The 27,655-nt window shown below is 43.6% G+C and overlaps 1 protein-coding gene across 11 annotated transcripts in view; it reads left to right on the top strand.

Moving 5' to 3' along the window:
* LOC135516327 (adhesion G protein-coupled receptor L3-like) overlaps nucleotides 1-27,655 on the top strand; it is a 318,499-nt gene that overhangs the window by 29,661 nt on the left and 261,183 nt on the right. For 9 of the 11 annotated variants that reach the window (XM_064940528.1, XM_064940527.1, XM_064940520.1 and 6 more), the window contains exon 2: nucleotides 2,227-2,307. The gene's annotated coding sequence lies outside the window, so the exon portion shown is untranslated. Of the gene's footprint in view, nucleotides 1-2,226; nucleotides 2,308-12,308; nucleotides 12,452-16,145; nucleotides 16,236-27,655 lie in introns of those variants that run through there. The other 2 variants (XM_064940519.1, XM_064940518.1) reach the window with 2 other exon arrangements.

Here is a 27,655-nt window from a genome sequence, read left to right as displayed (position 1 = left end):
AGATTTTAATTATTATTAAAAAATATCTAAATATATATATTTTATTTTATATATATCTTGTCTTTATCTCAAAATCATTGTAATGTTGTTAACCTTAAACATCTAAATGAAAATGATTCAAAACCACTGGGAATTCGGAACTGGGAACTCAAATCTCCAACTTCCGATTTCAGTGTGTTCAAGACGACTGGGAACTCTGGGGGGATGACCTTTCAGAAATCATTTTGAAAGGTCATCAAACTCTGCATTCCAACTCTGGAACTCAGGCCTCTCTTGTATTTTTCCGAGTTCCCAGTTGTCTTGAAAGCACCGTAAAACCAAATATCGATCTAAGTTGGATGTGACCACAGAGAAATGTGCACAGTTGACCACGCCCCCTGACTTTGAGAAGCGCCGATGTGACATGCATCAAACACACCCATCTCATTAGTGGTGGTGAGAAGATACATTGTCAGACTAATTTGCAGTTGGCCATCATCGACTGTCATAGCCCCACATTTAAAAGTATGTGATGATGAATGAAGACAATCAGAATACTGTTAATTTTTTTTTGCAATTGACTGCCATAGCCCCAAATAAAGTTAGCATTGTCTGTTGATTATACAGTTTTTTTTTCACATGGTTGGGGTCTTGAGAATTTTCAGATGTCAAAATGGGGACGAAAGGTTTTGGAAACCCTGGTCGAGACGGTAATGGGTAGTACAGGGTGTCCGTGTCATCGGTACAACATTTTGACATTAAAATGAAGCAAAACAAACGGAAGTGTGATTTTAGTGAGTGTTGTTGCTATGAACTTTTCAGAATGGTTCATTTTTAAAACCAATACTGTGACAGCTGTTGACATGTTACATTGATTGGTCTGAGCAGGTATTTTCTATACATTCTCAAAGCTATAGCATGAGTAATATAACAAGTCAAAGATGCCAGTTTGGTAATGCAGACTAAAACCAGGCATGAGAGAACTGCATTACTGCAATATAGTACTTCCATGAAGTTGTAGTATTGCTTTGATGATGTAGGCTAGGATACAATCTTGTATATATTTGGTCAGATAAGACCACATAATCAGTCTACACTTCTGTTCAAGCAAATTGGAGTGAAATTGCGTTTATCATTTGGTTAGGGCTTATTCAACCCCTCGTTTGATTTGGGATTTAACCCTTTGTATAATTTACTATTCCGATCCAAATGTGTGGACTTCAGCTGCCGTCTGCATACATTTAGTGTTTGCAATGTGGATGACATTCCATCAAGATAGTTTTAAGGGAATGCATTTCACGGCTCCTTTTGCTGCCACAAACAATAGCATCATTCCAGAGAGCGGATGACAACGCATGTTTTGGCCCGTGCTGGTCTCACACACACACACACACAAAAGAAACCGTGGGAGTGTGGATTTTTAAAAAAAATACCAAAAAATCAATTACACACATTTCTGTAGAATTAATTATAGGGGAGTTGTCGTAAATCATATTAATTCAGCTGTAATTAAACTCAGCCTCTTCACCTCTGAAGCCTTTTCAAAAGGTGAAAAGAAAGAGAGTGCAGAGGGAAGGAAAGATCGAAAGAGAGAATGACGGGGGAAGAGAAATGGAACGAGCAAAACAAAGGGATGAAGGGGGAAAGCAAATGCGAGAGACTGATTGATACAAAGACAGAGAGAGAAAATGGAGCAGGGGGGTGAGGTGTGTGTGTGTGTGTGTGTGTATGTATGTGTGTGTGTATGTATATATATATATGGTGGAAAGAAAAAGCGGTCATCAAAATGCTGATGTCGTATGGGGATATTTACTGCAGAGTGTTAATGCAGTTTAAATCAGGCTCTTTGTCCGGCGGCCATCAGAAGGGCCCTGTTGGGTCCTAATAAATCAGCCATTAAACGCTGATGTGACCTGAATAGCGCTTCATACATATATAATCAACACATCGCCAATACAGAGTGCACCCAGACCACTTGAAACATTTATGAGGATGCTGCTAAATAACTTCTAATGGGCAACTGAAGATGCACCAACAGTTCATTAGTATGCAGCTAAAATATACATGCAAATGATCATGTGTGTAATCATAAGTTGTAATGATGCCATTTTTCAAAATGATTCTAATCCATATCCCTATCATCGTCATGGATTAAATCGATTCATTGTGTTGTGAATATCGTTTGTTAGTTTATTTTGCTCATCAGTCATTTTGGATTCTAACCAGTTTCTTTTCACTCTGTTCTAGGATGGAATATATGGTTCTAGACTCTGAGATGTGATGTACTGGATTTGTAAGGAGCTTTGACAAGAGAAGAATCACTCCCAGGTATGTGACAAGTCAATCCACTTCCTCGTCAGATCAAACAGTTGCGATGATCATAAGACAATTCTCTTCACTGTTTTCTCAAATTCAATCCCATAAACAGATAGTCATGAACGCTTGATTCAAAAAATATATTTTTTTAATTGGCTTGCTATCAAGTTACCCTCTTCAAGTGATTCAACCGACCTTGCAGAAATTCCAAATAGTTTCCTTTGAAAGCATGAATATGCATCAGGGAAAGATTAAATACACATGCAGTCTCCTACACAGTATTCTGATGACGAGCATTCATTGGGTCCAATTTCACTTGTTTCCTTGTGTGCGATTTGATGAGTTGATGGTTATGGAAATGATCTATGATATGTGCTCATTAACATATGCAAAACTACGGGACAGCCCCGGTAAGCAATGCTCCCTTGGCAATGGGAGAGTTTTCTGGTTGATAACCACGCACATCCAACAAGCATGTTTGGATTGCGCTCCCTGATGCAAATTATGTTTTCGGCGTAATCATGCAAAAGTGCAGCTGGCTTCCATTTTGCTGTGCATCGAGTCTCTACCCGCCCCACGCCGACGATATCGCCGGCTCATCTGAAAAAAATGATTATCCAGGTCACCTGACATATCATCCGTTGTTGATGAAGTGACTTAATCGTAAGCCGTGTGATACGGTGGGCGGAATATGTTCTCAACAGCGGTTTATAAATTCAGCAAGAGGTGGCATTTCACCTTTTTGAATAACTCTACACGGAATCGCACCAGGAGGTTTTGCAAGTTACAGTACATGGCACCCCGGCAGTCGCAAGGATTTGAATGGCATTTCCTCCTCAGACAGGTTTTTCAGAAAACAGTGCAGGCGTTTATGCTAAGAGTAATCTGAGCGATAACCTGTTTTAATGTACAATAAATATGCATTAATGTCACAGCCAGTCCTTTCCTCTGCACAGTATGAAAGTAAGTCGGGGAAGGAGTCAACTCTAAATGGCATATTAGTCGGGAGATGTCAATGAAGCTTTTGAGTAACATAGGAGAACAGTGGGGTGTTTTTATTGAGTTGCACCTCACAGCCTCAGTTCGTCGGGACTTGGACTCTACAAGGTGTCAAACATTCCACAGGGATGCTGGCCCATGTTGATGGCAATGCTTCCCACAGTTGTGTCAAGTTGGCTGGATGTCCTTTGGGTGGTGGACCATTCTTGATACATACAGGAAACTGTTCAGCGTGGAAAACCGAGCGGCGTTGCAGTTCTTGACACACTCAAACCTGTGCCCCTGTCACCTACTACCATACCCTGTTCAAAAGCACTTACATCTTTTCTCTTGTCCATGTCCCAATTCTCTCAAGGCTTAAAAACTATTATTTAACCTGTCTCTTTCCCTTCATCTACACTTGTTTAACAAGTGACCTTAAGGGTTCATAGCTTTCACCTGGATTCACCTGGTCAGTCTGTCATGGAAAGAGCACGTGTTCCTAATGTTTTGTGCACTCGGTGTATGTTGTATGGAAGGGCTTATGTTTGGATTGTATCTTAAAGCTAGCACATGTGCAATGGATGTTATCCTTGTACAGTGGGAATCTCAATTGTATTTCCTTGATTCCTTGCGTTCCTCCCCTCAGATATTTTCCTCCAATACCTTTTGAGGAGGAGGCTAGGACAGAGGGCATGAGGAAACAATTAAATACAACTGAGATGCACCCATATTTTTTTATTTAAATCTCTGGGACTTCAACTCCCCTGCTCTCTTCTCAGATCTACTGTAATGGCAGGAGCCTGCTGCTAGCATAAAGGAGTGTAGGAGTGTATCTCACAAATGAACTACTATATTAGTTTTGACAGGTGTCAAAGGAACTCATATCCTTGTATTACTACTTTCATTCCAAAACATCTTAACTCCCGACCTTCATTTGATGCACCTTATATTGCTTAATGTGCGGTCACTTTGATTTAAGGCCATTCTGGCGGAAGGAGACATAATCGCCTAGGAGAGTGAGGTAGATACCATGCCACGGGAACATGGAGGGGAGCCTTTGACTAGTCACCTCATTCACCTTTCCCAGCATGCTTTGCATACCCATCTAGGTTACCATAGTGACGACAGTGTAAGGTCTATTTGACCACAATGGGTTCTGATCACATGCACTCCGAAGTTTTGGTTTTGTTATCTTAAAGCAGTGCCATTTGTTTTGTTAGTTTGGCTCGACAGCCATGTTGTCTAGGTCTCACTGAATGACGCAGAGTAGTTTGAATGGAGCGATGTCTGCAACGTCCTCAAATTTGAATTCAACCTGAGGACGGTTTACTTTACAGGTCTTCTGGTGCTTTGGCTAACAAAATGACCGAACGCCACAAATGAGGAACATGTTGGTGTTTGACATAAATGTGTGAAAAGCCACAAGTCGTTTGATGCACTTTTGATATCTGTAGTGGTTTAATTTTTTGACATGTGGCACCACGACACTGTGAAATATATTTGCCCAGGCATGTTTACGGTCACCTCTGCCCCAGCAGGTGGAGAGGTCCTCGCAGGGTGTGATACACCCCCCCATTGCTTGTTTCTGTGTAGAAATGTCACGACCCCATGATACAAATTAGAATTGTCTGAAATTATATGCATGGGCATATTTTTTGTAGAATTCGGCTTTTGTGAAAAATAATCAAAATACTATTAATTTAATAGAAGAATTTCTCAACATACTCAACTAATAGAAGGTGTATTCCTTGATTTAATTTTGTTTTAAGAAAGACCTGACCCCTTTTTGTCTTTATGTTTGTATTACATTGCCTACATCCCAAATAGCATCCTATTCACTACATCGTGTAATTAGATATCCTTTAACCTGTCTCCTCCCCTTCATCTACACTAATTTTGAAGTGGATTTAATAAATGACATCAATAAGGGATCATAGCCTTCTCCTGTATTCACCTGGTCAGTCTCATGGAAAGAGCAGGTGTTCCTAGTGTTTTTTTGTATACTCAGCCTATATGGAATAGGGTTCCACCACATATCTTAATGTAGAGAATGTGTACATGCCTTGTCCTTGCTTGAATTCATTTTGTTGTCCTTTCTTATGCTCTAGTTGTACCACACTGCATTCAACCTCTCCTTCACCCACATCTATCTCTCGCTCTTTTACCATCTTCCTTTTTTTTCTGTCCACCCTCTCTCTCCCTCCCTCTTTTTTTCTGTCTCTTTCTGAAACATCTCCCCCCGTCCCTCTCTCCCCCCGGTCATGCTTGCTCAGCTCTTAGCCTGGCTGTGTCTGAGTGTCTACCTATGTCCCCCCGGCCTGCATATGCATACCGTGCTGTTTGCCTCGCTGCTGCTGCTAAGACAAGGGAATCACAGCTCCTTTCCCTCACCAGCTTACATAACCAACTCATACAGCATGGATGGTTTGTGGCCCATCGGTGGCACGTTGTCAGGGGGGATTATCATTATAACGATGGAGCATAATGTGGTGGGACCTCGGCTAATTGCACGGTATGGACCAAATCGATTGAAACCAAGCCAATAATAACAATGTACACTACACGGCCAGAAGTATGTGGAAAACTTCTCGTCGAACATCTCATTGCAAAATCTTGGACATTAATATAGAGTTGGTCATTCCTTTGCTATAACAACCTCCACTCTTCTGGGAAGGCTTTCCACTAGATGTTGGAACATTGCTGCGTGGACTTGCTTCCATTCAGCCACGAGCATTAGTGAGTTTGGGCACTGATGTTGGACGATTAGACCTGGCTCGCAGTCGGCGTTCCAATCATCCCAAAGGTGTTCGATGGGGTTGAGGTCAGAGCTCTGTGTAGGCCAGTCAAGTTCTTCCACACCGATCTCGACAAACCATTTCTGTATGGACCTCGCTTTGTGCACGGAGCATTGTCATACTGAAACAGGAAAGGGCCTTCCACAAAGTTGTCTAGAATGTCATTGTATGCTGTAGCGTTAAGATTTCCCTTCACTGGAACTAAAGGGCTTAGCCCCAACCATGAAAAACAGCCCCATATCATTATTTATCCTCCACCAAACTTTACAGTTGACACTATGCATTGGGGCAGGTGGCGTTCTGGCATCCACCAAACCCAGATTTGTCCATGGGACTGCCAGATGGTGAAGCGTGATTCATCACTCCGGAGAATGCGTTTCCACTGCTACAGAGTCCAGTAGTGGTGAGCTTTACACCATTCCAGTCGATGCTTGGCATTGCACATGGTGATCTTAGGCTTGTGTGTGGCTGCTCAGCCATGGAAACCCATTTCATGAAGCTACCGACAAACAGTTATTGTGCTGACATTGCTTCAAGAGGCAGTTTGGAACTCTGTAGTGAGTGTTGGCAGAATATTTTTACGCACTACGCACTTCAGCACTCGGCGGTCCCATTCTGTGAGCTTGTGTCGCCTACCACTTCACGGTTGAGCCGTTGTTGCTCCTAGACGTTTCCACTTCACAATAACAGCACTTGCAGTTGACCGGAGGAGCTCTAGCAAGGCAGACATTTTACAAGCTGACTTGTTGAAAAGGAGGCATCCTATGACGGTGCATTGTACTGCCAGTGTTTTTGTCTATGCAGATTGCATGACTCTGATCGATTTTATACACTTGTCAGCACTGGGTGTGGCTTAAATAGCCAAATCCACTTTTTTTAAGGGGTGTCTACATACATTTATATAGCGTATATCACCTGTTTGAAAGAAAATGCATGGGACTTTCATGGTTGAATCATGAAATGATTTTCTCTGAGACGAACTGGAATGGAGTCATCAGAGTGGTGATGACTGGGGGGTGTTCAAGAAGGGTTGACTACCCCCCTCTGTCACACGCTGCATCCTCAAACCCAGAGGACCGTGCAGTGCGCAGAAGGTTCCACTTGGCTTGATTGGTCGGCCCGGAAGCCGCACCCCCTGCCATGTCGCCTCCGACGCATGACGACAAGGGAGGGAGGGAACACATTGGCAAAGTGACTTGTACATATATCTACAGAAACAGGGGATCCTGCCCTTTCTGGCAACTTACTATTATGGCGAAAGGGGATATTATATTGTGACTTACAGTAGGACTATTTCTGGGGGCCTCTCCCTAAATGTAGATCCTAGATCATGTACTCTAATGTAAACTAACAGCTCGAATGTGTTGATGCAGATTAAAGGGAACCGCCAGTCATTCCACAGGGCCTGTTGGATATCGTATGATATGACTGAGGATTCTCAACCAGCACGCACCACCCTGTGGTTTATACTGTTTTCATATGTGTGCATACCGACTACCATTGAGAAGCTACAAAAATGTAAGCAGATATTGAAGAATGGCAGGCGGTATGAGTCGTTCTGGCTCGGACAGGGCTTCTTAATTACGGGGTATTGGAAACTCATACATCAGAGTATGTTGCAAAGATATACGGTTCGCTGGAAAGAGTCCCCTATAGTACCTAATTTTCCAGTGTAATTGATGGATTTCACCTAAAGAGATTTAGATGACTCTTAGGAGATTTTGCGTTTCTCCTTTTTCGTGGTCACAAATGCCTTTCAATGCTCCTTCTAAAGCTTCGACTAGGTGCGAGAGCAGTCACTGAGCAGTTTCTGTTTGAAGTGTTTGAAGCCGGCTTACTGGGAGTGATGATCATTTGAGGACATTACGGGGAGGAGTGGAGCAGATTACAGTTGGGCTTTTTATAGAGGGATCACTTAATCTTGTCCTTTTTAGCTCACTCATTAGTTCCTTCTTCTCCCAAGGCGATGCTCACCAAATGCTCGCAAAACCCTCCTTCCTGTTGGATGGCAGACCGTTAAACTGTCAGTTAACCAAATGGGACTTCCTCTGCCGCCTCCTCACCGACCGCCACTTTGGCTCAAGGGGCTTTAGTGTGGTCGTAGTCAGTCTCGCTCTGGAAAGGTATGCAAAGGGCTGTATAGGAGTGAAAGAGTCAAGGCACACGCCCTCCTATGTTGTCAGGCAGGTTGTCGCTGAGATCGTCATATTTTTTATTTTATTTTCATCCCTTCCCTTCCCTCAGGCTCACACCTGTGAAATGAGGTGTCCCTTTGTGCCCGCCTGGAAAAGATAAACAACTCAGTGACTGAGAACTCAGGGTAGTGGCTGCATAACAACCAGCGCACACGCGGAGGTAGTCAGAAGTTGACAAATGGGAAGGGCTGCGTTTTGAGGGGCAGGTTTCTCCGGTCTCCTCACTGGTCCAATTTCGGCATGGGGTACAGTGGAAATAATCCCAGTATCAACATGGGGACATTAAAACTTCTTAACTGTGTCATGTGGAAGCAGCAAAACGCATGTTGAGTGAAGAAAGAAAAATAGACCCCATCTAGAAAGCAAAGCGGCACCTTCTTGTCAGTCATAGCCTAACCAAACCCTGCTCGCAGAATGATTCAGGACCACTTTGAATAGGCCAAATATCATACCTTTGCTGTGGTTTTCTGGAGACTAAGCCCCAGCCTGGCGTATAGGGGGCCCTCTCAGGTCCGATTGAATGAGTCTGCCCTGTAACGGGTGGCTCTAAACCGTGGACAGACACAGAACTCCGCCGCAATCTGTTTCAGCCAGTCCTGCGATTTATTTACCGCCACGGCCCTCGCAATAAAGCCCCGAATTTATGGCATACTTTTTAATTAGAAATAATGTCTTGTAGAGTTTATGTGATGTACGGCTTAATCAATATATAGACTGTGGCAGGACCGGATGACGGACGACACTTGACAGCTCGCGTAGTATCCTAACTTAACACTTTGTGTTTCAGAGAAATATGTTGTTTGCCGGTTAAGGAAAGTATATTCTCTCTTTCTTTCTGTCCTTTTCTCCCTCTCTCTCCCTCGTCTCTCGACAATCCACCAACATTTTCGAACAAATCGTCATTTCCTCCAGATTGAATCAGGCTCCCTTGTCACTCTGTATTTACCCAAACAATTATTTTACCACGGTGAGCCCCACTTTGCTGGTTGTCACTGTTGCATATGTTTACATCGTAGGAAAGCTGGAGGTTGGTTTTAGTGAATATGAACTGACAGATCAAGAGAGGAATGAAACTCAAGTGGGTATTGTATGAATCTCTCCCTCTCTGTAAGCTAAGGAAGAGGGGGTAACTATAGGCCCATTCAATTGGAACTGTTTAGATTCAATGGCTTTTGGTTTTTAAGTTATTTTTCTTCTAACATCACACAATACATATAGTTTGATTGTTTAAACACAAGAAAATAGGCAGTTGCTTTTAGAATGTGCTAGAAGTAGAATGCCACATGACCCACCCTAACCTAAAGCTATTTGGACAAAAGGGTAACCATAGTTAATGTTTGTCCAAGCTAAATTCATTGCTAAGTCTACCAGCATTGCATTAGTATGTTTAGATTACATATTATCATTACACTACATTAGTATGTTTAGATGACATATTATCATTACACTACATTAGTATGTTTAGATGACATATTATCATTACACTACATTAGTATGTTTAGATGACATATTATCATTACACTACACTAGTATTTTTTAGCTCTCTAACATTTACTTACTTAAATATGCAGTACAACCCAACCAAATTCACTTAGAAATGTGTGTTATAGACCTGTCATTCTCATTGAAAGTAAATCTAAGAAGCGGTAAATCTGTTTTATGTGCTTGTGAGCTTTTATTTCTATGCTTCCCGTTCTTAAGTTTCGTTTCTGCGTCTTTTACTTTTGGTTTTGTACACCCAGGCTTCAAACAGCTGAAAATGCAATATTTCTTGCAAATATATTTCACAGGGGTTTAGATGGTATAACGATTCTCTCTTTACACTATACTTGCTTGTTTTGTCATATAAACTGAAATTAAGCAACTATTAGAATTTTCACAACCTGGAAATGGCTGAGCCATTTCTGCATTGTGCATCTTTAACATTTTACATACAGGATACAGGAATCACATGTTCATGATTCATGTTCACATGCAGTCTCAAACAAGTAAATGACAGATTATATTGCCATGTTATGTTTTTGGGTACAAAGTTAATCTAAGCAAAAACATGTCAAAGCTTCTGGACATAAATCCCAAAGCTTTTCAATTACGCTTTCAGTGTGTTGTCCTGAGGTGGTTTCAAGGTCAGACCTGAAGGTTGTTTGTTTATGAAATGGGAGTTAGCGGATTTACTATTTACGGAATGAGCTTTTCTTTTTTTTTAATGTACGGCTTGTCTTTTTATATTTCTCTACAAATATTTCTCTGTCCCCTGCCCCTAATCATTGAAATGTTATAAAAAAACGTGAATACCACATCTATTTCATATCGCTTTTAACGTGTGTTGCGCAAAACTAGGAATGGTGTCTTTGGGAGAGTATTAAGACGTAAGGACGAGAGGTGACAGCCAGTGAATCACATGCGAACAATGGCGAGTTGCTAACAACACAACTGCGCTTATCAGATAGATTGAGGGAGTCTCTGAGTATCTGAAAGGCTATTGTCTCTGCTGTATTCATTTAATGAGTAAATGAATAACAAAATCATCTCTATCAGAAAATGTATGGAGAATGCCAGTGCACGCGCACACACACACACCATGTCACCAAGAGTATTGCACATGTAGACCAGCTAACATCATTGACTCACTAATGGAAATGAAAATGTGATTCTCTCGCTCGTTCGCGCATAAAACCCTCCATTCTCATTGATTAGTGTTGCATTCACTTCTCAGGGCTGGTAGAGACTCCAATAATGATTTCATGCTTTGTCTTCACAGACCAGTGAGTTAAATGGCCAAGAATGCTACGCTACCTGACCTTAGTCAATGGTTAACTGTTATCAGGCGATTCAAAGCATCCGGAATCTGTCACAACTGACCCTCCCCGACATCTTGACCCATGTCCGCTTCCTTGCTTCCTAGGCCCCCCGAGCTTATCTGAGTCCTTTGCGTAACCCGAGCGTATAGATAAGAAGTATTGGGCCGTCCTCCCATTCATCATGATCCTCTAATGCCCCAAAATACCCAGAATGGTATTTCCTAGGCCACAGGTGGGCCCGTGTTGCAACGTTGCGGCCACAAACGGCTCTCCCCAAAGCAAACACAGACATTTAGTCACCCGCCGTCGCTTTTGTGTACTCTGAGGGTGTCGACAGAGCGGCGGTAATACCCGATATGGCTATGGTACACACGGCTAATCCGTCAACTGTTGTACAACACACCACTGTCAGGTACGCAGCTTTGGATGAGATTAACTGTGATGTCCAGGTATTACTCACGTGTAGTTTTTTTTCCCCTTCACCATTTCTGACAGATAGTATGGAAAATACCCCAGATTTCCAAAGCAAATTATCCAGTTTAGTACAAAGGACAGGTGTTGCCAACCGCACCAAATGTGGCTAAAAGCAAAGCTGACTGTATGGGTGTTGGCAGTGTTGACGCTGACGGCTGCCCAGTTTCAAAGTCTTTTTTGTGAGGGGATTTCTTGAGTAGAAAGAAGCTTGGGCTAAAACTTTTAGAAGACGGGGTTGCATGCCACAGGAGGCTACCAGTACTGCCCTGAACCCATAACTGGGCCTGTTCACAGGAATAAGGTCACAACTGGCTGTGAACCTTTTGCCTCACGCTTAATTAGAAATTAGAACGCCATGCGACCCCGAGGATGTGCTCCATGGGTAGAATAATGAGAGCGAGAGAGAATGCTAAAGTATGCATTGTAAACTCACAATAAATGTACATACTGCATTTATATACCAGTATGCTATCTTGGATTATGAGGCCCTTTGCGCCACCGGGAGCTGAAAAGGAATCAGTCGAATTGGGTTTTGCTTATTGAAGTTTTCCCTCGGGGTGTAATGTGAGACGTCTGCTCATCAACATACCGTGCGGTTTGTACTTCATAACTGCTCTTGCAGGTCACAGGGCAGCAGACAGTCAGGTGAGGTAGTTCTCTGCTCTAGTACACACACGTCCCTTGATACAGTGTGGCAGGCCCCGGTGAATCATTCCCCGCCGTCACAGGTGGGGGAAATACAACTGTGCTATTGGCAGTCGGAACATGGCTCATAGCCTAGTGCTCAGCAAGGTGTTTGGATCTGGTGGAAATTCAATTTTTATGTGACGGGTGGGAGAAAGACATGGATCAATCGATCGAGAAGGAAGAGGAAAACATTGACTCATAGGGGAAGTTAAGAAAAGGCAAGGTACTGTATGTATGGAAAATACATGAGACGGGAGTGTACAGGAAGCAAATGTATTTTCAGAGAATTTTTTTTGTTTGTGTGTGTGTGTGCTTTTGCGTGCGTCTAAGTCTTGTTTATTTTCTCGCACTTGTGTACGTCTGCGGGGTGCGACGTCTGGGCGCTCTCTGTGTTTGTGTTCGTGGAAGTCTGTGTTTGTGTGGGAAGAGTCCGCGAGGCCCTTTTGATGAAAGGCTGATTGCCGGGGCAACGGGAGAGCTGTGTTCGCAGCAGATGTTTCCTGTCCCTGTCAGCGACTCCGGTTAACGGTATCCTTATTTAACCGCTCTCTGCTAATGGCCCTCGCCCGGTGTCGGATACCCCAGATGGCTTTCCTCCTCCTTGTATTTGCAGGCCGTGGGATGGAAGGCGAACAGGAGGGGATATCGCGTTCCACTGTGACGTTCCCTTCATTGTGTGGCTCTGCAAAATACGGGCCAAAATGTCCCTTTTACAGTAATTGGGGTGTGAAAGTGACACTCGCTTGCCTATTGTCTCGGTATCTGATCCTGAAATGCATTCAGACCGCACTAGGAGAGGGAGAGAGAGGGAGAGAGAGAGAGGGAGGGAGAGAGAGAGAGAGAGAGGGAGAGAGAGGGAGAGAGGGAGAGGGAGGGAGAGAGAGGAGAGAGAGGGGAGAGGGAGAGAGAGAGGGAGGGAGAGAGAGGGGGAGGAGAGAGAGGGGAGGGAGAGAGAGGGGGAGAGAGAGGGGGAGAGGGAGAGAGAGGGGGAGAGGGAGAGAGAGAGAGGGAGGGAGAGAGGGAGGGAGGGAGAGGGAGAGAAAAAGACGGGAATTCAAAATAGAGGTTTCTGAGAGATGTCAGATAATGATTCTGTGGCTGAGTAACATGTGGACAAAGACGGGATATTGACAGAGTAATTCTACATAGACAGAAATAACATTACTGTTATAGAGAAAGGGTGGTTGAGTTGGGGAGGTTCCAGAGCAAGCAACAGTATACAGTTGTAGCAGACAGTTGGATTCTGAAAAAACAGAGAGAGAAAGAGATGTGAGGGTATTTGACAGCTATAACCAGACTAGGTCCAGCTCTTTATACAACGTACGGGAGATGATTGAGAGATTCAGAGGGCCTAATTGTGCCACACCATCTGCCCACACTAGGAAACACGCCAAGCATGTGACACCTTCCAACAGGCTCGGAGACGAGCAGATGTGTCTGTCTGTCTTTTTGTCCTGTATGGTTGTAGAATTATGTGTATGGCTCTATATTTTAAGTATGTTTTGCGTACGCGCATGAGTACCGTTAACGCTAGAGGATGTGCTTTGAAATCTCCAGTGGGCAGACATTCCAAACTGACACTGAAATATCAGTCCTTCATCCAGTCCAATCTAGGCAGGGTTGACACTTAAGATGTTAAAAAAAAATGGAAATGCCAAACAAAAGTAGGGAGAATGTTGGATTTCTGGGAAAAAAAGCAATGACGACCCAACCTTCCCTTGTTTTCCACCCTCCTCGATCGAACTGTGCTCAACTCGAAAGTGCTACGTGTAAGAGATAATGGCATTGGTTACATTCATCAAATTACCTCAATCTCTTTACTTACAGGTCTCAAGGTGATATTATCAACCTGAAAGCTTACTCCATTGTCTTACTGAAGGGATGGCACCCGATTAGGTAATAAGGAAATTGCATTTGCATGGCAAATGACCGAGAACTATCCTGACTGTGGCTGTGCCAGGATTTTCATTTAGTTTCAGCACCCTCTGTTTAATTGTTATTGTCAAGAGTATTAAAGGGTGTTTTCTCAATGTCATTTCATCCACAATTGCATTAGGCACCTCCATAATGATGCAATTATATAATTAAGCAATAAGGCACGAGGGGGTGTGGTATTTGGCCAATATACCTTGTCTAAGGGCTGATCTTAGGCGCGATGCAGAGTGTCTGGATACAGCCCTTATCCGTGGTATATTGGCCATATACCATAAATTCCTGATGTGTCTGATTGGTTACCAACGTAATTAGACCATTAAATATTTTTGTTGTTGTCATACCTGTGGTATACGGTCTGATATGCCATGGCTTTCTGCTTTCAGGTCTCAAACCACCCGGCTTATAATATAGAGGATAACATTTAAATCAGTTTCCCCCAACTGCTCTTGTGGTGCCTCCACTTGCAAAATGGCTGTGTTATGATGTGTTTTAGCTAATGTGAATGTGTTGAGTAAATGCTCAATGAGTTAATGTATTTGTTCATAAAGCGCTTTTAAAAAAATTGCTTTTGTATATATTCTCTATACAAGTTAATTGAGTTGTCCTCAGTGGGAACACATTTAAGGACTTTATTCGTAGCTATCAGCTACCTTATCTTCTGCTAGTGCATTTACATAAAGTCCCTGTAAATATCTGTTGGTTTTCCAAGCCACTAAATATGACAATAGAGTAATGGATTGTTAATTGACTTGCCCGACAGCAATGTGTGTTGGTGCCAATCCAATCCTATTTTAAATATGAAATAAAGAAACATTTGTAGCTCATCTGGTTCAAACATTTGGAAAATATTTATTGACTCTCAGTATATAAATCGAGATGGACTATGAGCTGATAAACACTTATACAGTATTATATAAATTCTTTACTGTCCTCTTTGCACTAAACAAATAGTGGCAAGACAGGCTCCAAAGAGCTACCTCAATTTGTTGATGTTTAATGACAGATTAAAACACATCCCACCCCTCTCTCTCGCTCTGTGTCTCACTCCCTCTCGTGTTTGGCCACAGTAAGAAAGGGACGTTGGCATTCGCCTCATCCTGCGTACTCATGTACCCGAGTCCCTCTCATAATTATTATTCAGTGGATGCATTGGTTGGCACAAGGACAACACTTTGCATAATTTATGCAAGACCATCATACATTTTTGATAAACGTCCCCAGCCCCATTCTTGTGCTTTGAACTAAATAGATAAGCTATGGCCTGACATAAAATGTAGGCGGAAGAATGAAAAATGTTTTATTTTTATTTATCTTTATCTAAACTTTGAACCAGTGTTCACTTTATATATTAGTAGGGGCCAAAATCAAATAAAATGTATTTCATGTGTATACTTCTGCATTGCCTGCCATGGACATAACAATGCAATGCTACGGAGAGGAGCAGGGATGAAGGTTTTACAGCATTAAGCATATCCCCCCCCCCCATTTTGAAGGGGCTAAATACATCCCCAGGTATGCCGTTGATGCAGATGTGGTAGGTGTGTTAAGGTAGAACGGTCTTCCCTGGAGAACCACCTCGGGGCCTTTGCTCGGGACTTGGAAGGTATCTTCAGTGCAGTGCTCAAAGTAAGATGTCCTCCGAGAGAGAGAAGGTAGGGGCTGACGTTATTATCCGGTATCCCAGGACGTTGCCAGCCTATTTATACCAACCTTAATGAAGAAAAAGAGGTGTAAATAGCTTCTCTTTCGTACCGAGCCACGTCCAACGGGAGCTGTGTGGTCTTTTTGACTTTGCATTCCTTTCCCGTGATATTCCAAGTCATAAACCTGTTCTTTCCACTGCATTGTCCATCGGTATGGATATCGCACACCAGCCGTGTGTAACTGCCAGACCATTGCAATGCATTTATGGCTGCCAGAACCAGGAAAGTGCAAGTCATGATGGACTTTGTCCGACCACACCTCAGAGTTTACTGAAACACTGGAATATTGGCAGTGTGCTTTTCCATTTCTAAACAGAGAGGATTTAATGGACAGGGGGAACCATTCCGAACTACCCTCCCACTCCAGAGGTAAACGATACTAGTAAATGACAAGTCCCACTAATTAGCTTTTTGGCTCCTATCTCTGTCCCTCTGTCTCCGGTGTTGTGAGGAACGTAAAATAAACAAGATACCGTTTCTTCCATTATTAAACGAGATGTGGATATTCCATTCCGCTGCCAACCCCATTTGAATCTCCGGAAATAAGGTTTCTTTGATTACATTATATTGAAACGGAGCATTCTTTGAAATGTTCTTTGAATAATACATTGTAAGAGATGTTCTACATCGAACAATGATAAACATTTCAGTTTGGAATGCAATTAGCTGACTTTCTGGCTTTGTCAGCTGGGCAACATTCAACTACTGCATACATCTTTATTTACTTTTTTAGTTTTGTACATTTTTCCGCTAACACTTGTTAGTGATGAAGTGTTACACTTTTAAATTGTTCCAATATGTACACTTTAAATCTGTTAACACTTTACAACTAGCTAAGTAGTACCTAGTTGCAGTAAAAAGCAGATACTAGCAACATTGACATCATCAACTGCTTGCTTAATTTGTTATTGCATGTGTCCTAATTCCAAACTAGTTTCTTCTTTTGCTCTCCTTTCTGCAATCATTCCTATTCATACAGAGCTCATCTGATTTAAGATCTGTTCTTTCTCCATGCTGCTCGAGCATTTCCATTTAGGCCAGCTGTTCATCATAGCGGAACAAATCGATACACTACCCAGAGAGACTTATTTGCTTGGTAACCGTTGTTTGGTCTTTGAAAAATATGCCGGCCTATGGAGCGTCGGAAAAAGGCGGCCATTTTACCCCAGAGGGTGTAGGACATTGCTTGATTACTGTTCTGTTGACCCTAACTTGAGATTGAAATTAATTTTGAGGATGAGCTCTGATTGAATAGAAATGGTGCAGCATTGTAAAGGCATGGCCTATGGCTGTTTTTCTTCTGCATAATGAACATTGTGAAGGCAATGTTGTAGAAACCCTGCAGGAATGATGCAATGCTTCACTGTTTCTGAATAACCACAGAACATCATTTCAGTCCCACATAGACATACTGTACAGTACCAGTCAAACGTTTGGACACCGTTTTCTTTATGTTTCTACATTGTATAATAATAGTGAAGATATCGAAACTATGAAATAACACATATGAAATCATATGTAAACAAAAAAGTGTTAAACAAATCATAATTTTAAATTCTTCAAAGTAGCCACCCTTTGCCTTGATGACAGCATTGCACACTCTTGGTATTCTCCCAACCAGCTTCACCTGGAATGCCTTTCCAACAGTCTTGAAGGAGTTCCCACAGTCTTTCCTTCAGTCTGCGGTCCAACTCATCCCAAACCATCTCAATTGGATTGAGGTCGGGTGATTGGTGAGGCCAGGTCATCTGATGCAGCACTCCATCACTCTCCTTCTTTGTCAAATAGCCCTTACACAGCCTGGAGGTGTGTTGGGTCATTGTACTGTTGAAAATGCTAGTCCCACTAAGCGCAAGCCAGATGGGATGGCGTATCGCTGCAGAATGCCGTGGTAGCCAAGCTGGTTAAGTGTGCCTTGAATTCTAAATAAATCACCCCCACACCATCACATCACCACCTCTGTGCTTCACGTGGGAATTACACATGCAGAGATCATCCGTTCACCTACTCTGAATCTCACAATGACAGTTGGAACCAAGAATGACACATTTGGACTCAAGAATGACACATTTGGACTCATCTAAACAAAGATTTCCACCGGTCTAATGTCCATTGCTTGTGTTTCTTGGTCCAAGCAAGTCTCTTCTTATTGGTGTCCTTTAGTAGTGGATTCTTGGCAGCAATTTGACCCTGAAGGCCTGATTTACACAGTCTCCTCTGAACAGTTGATGTTGAGATGTGTCTGTTACTTGAACCCTGTGAAGCATTTATTTGGGCTGCAATTTCTGAGGCTGGTAACTTTAATGAACTTATCCTCTGCAGCTGATATAACTCTGGTTCCTCCTTTCCTTATGCTGGTCCTCATGAGAGCCAGTTTCATAAGAGCTTGATGGTTTTTGCGACTGCACTTGAAGAAACGTTCAAAGTTCTTGAAATGTTCCTTATTGACTGACCTTCATGTCTTAAAGCAATGATGGACTGTCGTTTCTTTTTGCTTATTTGAGCTGTTCTTGCCATGATATTGACTTAGTCTTTTACCAAATGGGGCTATCTTCTGTATACCATCCATTACCTTGTCACAACCCAACTGATTGGCTCAAATGCATTAAGAAGGAAAGAAATTCCACAAATGTACTTTTAACAAGGCACACCTGTTAATTGAAATGCATGAAGCTGGTTGAGAGAATGCCAAGAGTGTGCAAACCTGTCATCAAGGCAAAGGGTGGCTACATTGAAGAATGTCAAATATAAAATATATTTTGATTTAACACTTTTTTGGCTACTACATGATTCCATATGTGTGATTTAATGTCTTCACTATTATTATGCTATGTAGAAAATAGTAAAATAAAGAAAAACCCTTGAACGAGTATGTGTGTCCAAACTTTTGACTTGTACTGTTGTTCTCCATATTGCTTGAGCTTGTCTTTAACAGCTGCTGTTGCATAAACATTGATATGCTGATGCAGCAAAAATAAACTAGTGGGCTTTGAATGTATACAAATTAACGGGAAATTATGTTTTTAGTTTAGGATTGTCTGATTTGTTTTCCCATTGACTCCATGCCATCCATTGTGATGTCAGCTTTCAGCTTAAAGGGATCCTTTGGGGTTTTGGCAATGAGTCCCTTTGTCTACTTCCCCAGAGTCAGATTAACTTGTGGATACCATTTTTATGTCTCTGTAGACTTCCAGTCATTGCGCTAATGCTAATTAGCATTGACTCACGAAACTACATCTAACTTCCTTCATACTGGACACCAAGATATAAAAATGGTATCCACAAGTTCATCTGACTCTGGGGAAGTAGATAAAGGGCCTAATTGCCAAAATCCTGAAGTATCCCTTTAAGTATTTATTACAATCCATACTAGAGCAGATGCTAAGACAGTGATGAAATATCCTGAATACTCAACTATCTTTCTCTAGGGACTTTGAATTCAAAATAAATTGAAATTATGTAGCCCCTGCAGTCACACACCCGTACACTTGACAATTTCATGAGTCTTGTGTGACCGTTCATGTGTTCAGACCTCATAAGTAGATAGTAAATCACATGGATGTGAGAGAGAAAAAAAAAATCCACATGAATGGGAAATTATTTCCTTCCTTTAATAATCATTTGCTGTTGAGGCATATAGCCAATGCATATCTACACAGCAGATAACATGGGACTCATGGATTCATCTTAAAATGTGAATATTTTGAGTTCTAAAAACATCTGACAAACCTTGATTTGGGAGTGAACTGTCACTTTAAGACAGTAGCTGGGGGTAAGGCCTATTCCTTTGTTCAAAAGAGAAATAAATAGTTAACAACTTAACAATAAGGACGGGTGGCGGAAACAAATATCACATTTCCTTGTCTCACAGTACCACATGGCACAAAACGACTTACTTGCCCGTTTTGTTAATTAGCATAACACTTGCAACTGCCGTAAACTGATTCCTCTGTCTAACTTTCTAAAAGGAGTGGTAGAGTGTGATAATGTGGAGTGTGAGAGCATTGCTGGAAATGGATATAAAGACCATATGTGGTTCCATGTAGCTCCAAACTTATTTCCAGTGTATTAGTGCTGCACACTGCTTAGTGTTAAGTGCTTCATTTTTCATACTTGTAAGGGATCCATGTTCTGCATAATTCATGTGTGGATGGGCCTGACTCTGGAGGTACCTTTAGATAAATATTTAAATGGCAAAGTACCCACTACAATGTGACAGGTGGGCCCCACATTCTACCAGACACATCTCTGGCACTCCCTCCTATTCACTAACACAGTGCAGAACCTCACACACAAGGATAGAGCAGGCCTTTCTTTGCCGAGTTCAATTCGTCCAGTTCTTCTCCTAACTTCAGTGTATTTGTGTGGCGACGCGCTTGGCTATGGAACCCGATTATTTCCTTGCGATAAGCAAGTTATTGACAAGTCAATTAAATCCACAATAAATGGAAACAACGATTATTTAGCCCGTGTCCTCTATCTAGTCCACCTTCATCCAAATATCCAATTTGTCCAAACATCCCGATGTCGCGAAGTTGCATTAACCTCTCCGACACATATTTTTCTAAGGGAGAATGTTGTTGTTGTTGTAGATTTTTATTTGTTTTACAGACATCTCGCTAAGATAATTATAGACGATGGTTTGGAATGCATGAAAATTGTTGTTTTTTTGTTGTTGTTGCCATTTCTCTTCCGCATGGCACAAGAGGTTAAAACAATTGATCCGCCATCCATCCACACAGGGAGTGAATAGGCTAGACAGGGTGGTTTTGGCCCTCTCTCTTCAAACTGATATCCTCATTTAAAACATCCCAATGGAAGATAGAGGAGATGAATAGAAAGAGGGAATGTTACCATGGTAATCACCCGTCGCAACACGATAACTCTGGAGCGTCAAAGCATGACATCCTTGATTCCCGAAGCCCAATGAGATGATGCCACCATTACAGATTCAGCTAATATTGATATAGAAATGATCATTTCCTGATTGTCTCATTCAGATCTCCTTCTTGCTTGGCATTCTGGCTCCTTTTATTCCACCCCTGCTATTTATTATTTTAATGATGCCCAGTCTGAATGTTTGCACTGAATTACACAAATTTGCTTTGGACTAATGACAATGCCCCAGAGGAAGTGGGACACTGTGATTGGTTCTGCTGACTTTGCAGTGCATACATTCAGAAGTATTACAAACAGTCGGGCATAACATCGAAAGGCACTCAAAATCTATGTAGCTGTGCCCAGGCAGTTTCTAGGCCACTTGGGCAATGCTTTTCTGGGAAAATATCAGCAGAGCAATATGTGAGCCTCTATCTCCAGAATGACAGATCACATTTTTGAAACCATGTGCGGAATTCAATGCAACCTCTCTAACTTAGTTCCAAGTTGGATTAGTCATATGTTCGGGGGATGCACACGTTATACACCATTCAATGAAACAACGATAAATAATAAAGATAGGAATACGAACATAAAGTAAATGGCTCAGTAGAATAAACATTTTAGCATAAGTATAATACAGGAAGGCACACTTTATAGTCCAGTATTTATACATGTTTTGGGGACATAGTTTAACATGGCGGAAATAAAAGTAAATGGTGCAATGGCTAATATATATTAATGACTTGAATTGACCATTTATTTTTGAGTCATCTGTTGAGCATTTACCGGTAACAATTGAACGCTAATGCAGCGTTAAATGATAAGTCTTATGATGACTTGGGATGGCAGGGTAGCCTAGTGGTTAGAGCGTTGGACTGGTAACCGAAAGGTTGCAAGTTCAAATCCCCGAGCTGACAAGGTACAAATCTGTCGTTCTGCCCCTGAACAGGCAGTTAACCCACTGTTCCTAGGCCGTCATTGAAAATAAGAATTTGTTCTTAACTGACTTGCCTAGTAAAATAAAATAAAAAAACTTGGGTATCACATGGTTTTGTACTCATTTGTCAACCTTATCACAAATGTTATTGAACAGTCTTAATAACTGTCAAAATCCCTACTGAGGTTGTCACTGGGACATAGCTGCCGAGTGCAAAAATGAATCCTGACTTCTGTCCGAATTGTTGACATGACTATTTCGGGTTGGGGGGCATTTTCTCATAACAGGGACATATTGGGGAAATAAATGTTAAATCCTCCGGTAATGTCTCGCACAGATGATGTTATTACTTGCCAGCCTGAGGTATTTGTGTGATTTGGGCGGCTGTCAGAACCCCCCCCCCCCCTGCGCTGAAACCAACTGGTCCAGGAAAAGGCATGCCAGACTCCCAGAGTCGCTCCCAGAGCCTCTCAAAGCTGGCTGCCAAGAAGTCAACAGAGGAACTCTGGCACGACAATGGACTACTACCCTCCTAAATTCATCGTGCCATACCCACATCCCTCTCCTAAAATGAATTTTCCTTCTTGGCCCCTCTTCAATGTGGAAGGAGAGGGGTGGGGGTTTGGAGAGGAGGAATGAGGGGAGTTTCCAGAGTTTGCTTTAAAGATTACCCCACTTCTGATGACCCTCTCCCGAAGGCAAAGTAATATAGCTTGTCAGATTGAGCCGAGAAAGAAATGAGGAGAAAAGGAAAAAGAGAGAAAGGGAGTGGAGAGGGGTAAGAAGAAAAGCTCTGCTTATCTGAGCTTTGAGGTCTCTGGCATTAACAGGAACACAGCAAGCCAATGGGACTCCCCAAAAAGAGGACTGTATTATTGCTCCTGGGGTGGGGGGCCTCAGGATGGTTTTGGGGGAGGATCAAAGATTGAGACCTCTCTCTGGGATTAGTGACACTAAACGTTTTGACCCAATGCTTTTTCAATGGAGTGCTAAGAGATTCCATCCAAGACGCCCGTCCAAGACGCCATCCCCTTACGAGTTCCAACTTTGCAGATTGAGATCGACTGTGATATGTGGTTGTCCCACCTAGCCATTTTTAGATGAATGCACTTACTATGTCATTCTTGATAATAGCATCTGCTAAATGACTCAAATGTAAGATGCAGTGGGACTGAAACGACCATGTACGGGAAGGTGACTTAGCGTTATGGCATTTGCTGCTACTGTTGTATTCAGGATGGCAGGTAGCCTAGTGGTTAAGAGTGTTGGGCCAGTAACCCGAAAAGTTGTTGGTTCAAATCCCCGAGGTGGAAAAAATCTGCAAGGCAGTTAACCCCCGCACCTGCTTCCCGGGCACCACGAGCGCTGATTTTTAAGGCAACATTCAACAGGCCACAATGAGATGTGTTGCGCTGCATTATGCAAATGGTGGTCACAAATGGTGGCCTTTTGTTTAGGTAGGGGCGTGCATCAGAATCAGTCAGTATGCCTCTCGGTATCTGTGACCAACAGGCATATCTGTATTCACAGTCGTGTGAAGTCCATAGATTCGGTGCTCATTCATTTATTTAAATTGACTGATTTCTTCATATGAGCTGTAAGTCATTGAAATCTTTGAAGTTGTTTCATTTTATATTTTTTGTTCAGTGTAGAACGGCCAATTATACACTAAGTGTACGAAACATTAAGGACACCTTCCTAATATTGAGTGTCAAGTTTTCTTGGCCCATGTTGACTCCATTGCTTCCCACTGTTGTGAAGTTGGCTGGATGTCCTTTGGGTGGTGGCGCATTCTTGAGCCACACGGGAAACTGTTGAGCGTGGATAAACTCCGCAGCGTTGCAGTTCTTGACACAAACCTGTGCTCCTGGCACCTACTACCATACCTTGTTCAAAGGCACTTAACTATTTTGTGTTGCCCATTCACCCTCTGAACGGCGTGCATACACAATTCATGTCTCAAGGCTTAGAAATCCTCCTTTAACCCGCCTCCTCCCCTTCATCTACACTGATTTGAAGTGGATTTAACAGGTAACATCAATAAGGGATCATAACTTTCATCTATCTGTCAGTCTGTCATGGAAACAGCAGGTGTCTATAATGTTTTGTACACTGTGTAAATAAACCATGGATTGCTGATGCTACGTATTGGCAAGTGTGAGGCTCTGAAGCCACCCAGTAAATTGCAAACCACTGCATATATAAATGGAAAGAAGCTGAGACTCCTTTCCTTTGTGTTAGTGTTAGCATTGTAGCTATCACAGTTCTCTTGAGTGATTTGTTTGGGGTAAGGATATCATATTGCATTACAAGGAGAAAGGAAGTGTTCTGGCCTGGCCGCTGGCCTCTAACACACTCCAGGCCCTGGTCTCTCTTACGAAATTAAATACAAGTTGCTCTCTGAAACTCCCCGCCAATGGGTCTGCGCGCTGGTGCGTTATTGATCCGGACAGCCAATGCTATCAACCAATGCTCTTATCCTGTCCATGTCAGGCGTCTGGGCAAAACGTCTTCCCATGTGGAAGTCCAGTGTGGTCTAAAAAGCCTAAAGCAATCATTGAGTCTCGTTAGTCTGGTTTGATGAAAGACAGAAGGGGGGGGGGGGGGTTGTTTGCTGCGGCGATAAGCGGAGTTACATTGCTACACAGTGGGTCAATTAGAGATTGCTGGCTCAGGTTCACAAGGCCAGAAAATGTGGAGAAATATATGTGTGTGTGTGTGAGAGAGATCAAGCTTATATATGTGTGTGTGTGTTTGACAGACTATCTCTAATATGTGTCAGCTCTTTCCCTTGCTCCTAGTAAATCTATGGCTTTTGCCTTGGTTCGTCATGTTGTACTGTCTGAGCCCCCCTCCCACTTGCTTGGTTAATTTCACTGTCTGTGCAGCTATGGTTAATAGCCCTCACTGGCAATCTATCCTCTCCTGTATTTGAATCTGCATTGTGCCTTTTTTAAAATCCTAAAGACCTATAAGATCAGCGTGGGATGGCTGGTGTAGTAAGCTGCTAATCACCAGGCACTTAAACCCCGGTGGTTTTACAGTCTCTTTGCCTAGTTGGACGTCCTCCACTGCCTCGGACCGTCTGCGGTTGCGGTAGACTTGCCCCAAGGGCGACCACTGCTCACAGAGTTTAATAGGTTGAAATCTCCAAAAGCAAACACGTTCCTCTTTACGGCCAAGAGCCGCGGCCCTATCACACCCTAAGACCACGGACCGTTTGTGTGTGTTCATCTGTGTCTATAGCTGTTCACGCCACTCCTCAAAGCGCACACTGTCTCCATGCTGATGGCCTAATGGTTGGATTATGGAGGCTGATGTAATTATCAATGGCAGGGGTCGCCAATCAAATTCCTCCAAACTCCATTTGCATATTTGTGTTTTTAGACTGTGCTGTTAATGACTTAGACCCTATTCGACATTGGATTAAATTAAACAAGAGCACCATAAATTGTTATTTTGTGCAGTGTCTTTAGTAATCGAGTGACTGCACTTGATAAGCAGAGGAGGTACACATAACTGAATTTAAAGGGGTTGCTAGCTGGGTTTGAGCTCAATTCAGGAAGTAAATTGCAATTCAGGTAATCCATTTAAACACCCTCATGAAAAACGAGTGGATAATTTGGACAGAATTATAACTGAATTGACAGTCAAGGTGGGTGGATTTTCAAATGAGTCTTACACTTTATGATACTCACCCCCTGGTATAAAATGTTAAGCATCTGCTTTCCTTTCCCAGAGTGCCTTGCCCAAGCCCGAGTAGGCCTCTTGTGATTTGTCAGGTCTGAGTGCCTTTTCTCTGACAAGACCCTGACTGAGTATTGCTCTCCTGATGTCCAGAGACAAAAACACCCTCCGCGAACATGTTCGGTCAGCCAATCGAGCTTCCATCAAACTACATTTTAATGCCTGAAGGTGTGGGGAGCTCGATAGCCCGGCTCTCGCCTCACTCAAACTATTCCACAGACACCACTCTTCTACGCCTCTGGCAGCGAAGAACAACATTTTCCAATTATAGATGATTATCTCTGAATGTTTCTGATGAGTTGGATTCGGGGATCTAAGAGAGGGAGGGATCGGGGAGTGTTTGGGGTATGGAATAGTATTTTAGGTCAAGGACTGCTGACCACCATCTCTGAGAAAGGGTTACATATTGGTATATGCAAGCAGTATATGAGTGCCAGATGGCCGGGTTAGCACAGTTGGGACTACTCTATTTGTGCAGCCGCTCCTGACAATCTTGAACAAGCGCATCCGTAGTAAACTGAGGACAATTTGAACCCAATTGTATGCAACTTTTGCCAATCAGTTTTCCACTGAATCCCCGGATGCCTCCATCTCAACATTGAATCTCCAACTCTTTGAAAGGTTGAGTGGAAGCTACCTTTGTGGCGTTCAAACCAGAAATGTACCTGTTTCTCTCTACAAGGTCACCCGTTGTTCAGTTGCAAGAATAATCCTCAAAGTTTGTATTATTCGGCGTGTGAGACCCTCAGACGTCAATCAACACTGCCCAGGGCTATTAGACAACACAAAGGCAGAGCACTAGGCCATATAGACCACTTTGACCTTTGACCTGTGTGTCAGCCATGTTTGTCAGTAGGGCACTTATCTCCAGACCTCCAGACGCTCGCTAGGTGACTAAGGTCAACTGGCCCAACCCAACCCAATTGAGTGGCCAATCAGAGGCATCCAATCGGGTTTGGCCGATCGCAGCATTATTTTTGTTTCACCATTTCCTGCTCTGATGGTTACATTTATACTGACCAGAAATGAATGACACATTTATAGTGACCAGGAATGAATGACACATTCAGGGAGGAAGTCAGTTGGAACTTGAAGTCATTGGATCCTGAGGTAGATCTATGAAAGCCTGTACTCCAGCCATACACTCATTCATGAATGATTCATACACACACGCATACTGTATAAGAATGTGTGCATCTTCACACATACACAAACGCCCTCCCTCCCTCTCTCTCTCAATCGCCCTCCCTCCCTCTCTCAATCGCCCTCCCTCCCTCTCTCTCTCTCGCCCGCCCTCTCTTTCTCACCCGCCCTCCCTCTCTCTCTCTCTCTCGCCCGCCCTCTCTTTCTCACCCGCCCTCCCTCTCCCTCTCTCACCCGCCCTCCCTCCTCTCTCACCCGCCCTCCCTCTCTCTCGCCCGCCCTCCCTCTCTCTCTCTCGCCCGCCCTCCCTCTCTCTCTCTCTCTCTCGCCCACCCTCTCTCTCGCCCGCCCTCTCTCTCTCTCTCGCCCGCCCTCTCTCTCTCTCTCGCCAGCCCTCTCTCTCTCTCGCCCGCCCTCTGTCTCTCTCTCTCTCGTCCTCCCTCCCTCTCTCTCGTCCTCCCTCCCTCTCTCTCGTCCTCCCTCCCTCTCTCTCGCCCGCCCGCCCTCTCTCGCCCGCCCTCTCTCTCTCTCTCGCCCGCCCGCCCTCTCTCTCTCGCTCGCCCTCTCTCTCTCTCGCCCGACCTCTCTCTTTCACTCTCCCTCTCTCTCTCTCGCTCTCGCCCGACCTCTCTCTTTCACTCTCCCTCTCTCTCTCGCCCGCCCTCTCTCTCTCGCCCACCCGCTCTCTCTCGCCCGCCCGCCCGCCCTCTCTCTCTCGCCCGCCCGCCCGCCCGCCCTCTCTCTCTCGCCCGCCCGCCCTCTCTCTCTCGCCCGCCCGCCCGCCCTCTCTCTCTCGCCCGCCCGCCCGCCCTCTCTCTCTCGCCCGCCCTCTCTCTCTCGCCCGCCCTCTGTCTCTCGCCCGCCCCGCCCTCTCTCTCTCTCTCGCCCGCCCTCTCTCTCTCTCTCGCCCGCCCTCTCTCTCTCGCCCGCCCGCCCGCCCTCTCTCTCTCGCCCGCCCGCCCTCTCTCGCCCGCCCGCCCTCTCTCTCTCGCCCACCCTCTCTCTCTCGCTCTCACCCGCCCTCTCTCGCTCTCACCCGCCCTCTCTCGCTCTCACCCGCCCTCTCTCTCTCTCTCTCTCG

The sequence above is a fragment of the Oncorhynchus masou genome, chromosome 27, assembly GCF_036934945.1.
Source record: "Oncorhynchus masou masou isolate Uvic2021 chromosome 27, UVic_Omas_1.1, whole genome shotgun sequence".
NCBI lineage: Eukaryota > Metazoa > Chordata > Actinopteri > Salmoniformes > Salmonidae > Oncorhynchus > Oncorhynchus masou.
This window is presented reverse-complemented; position numbering and strand designations above follow the sequence as displayed.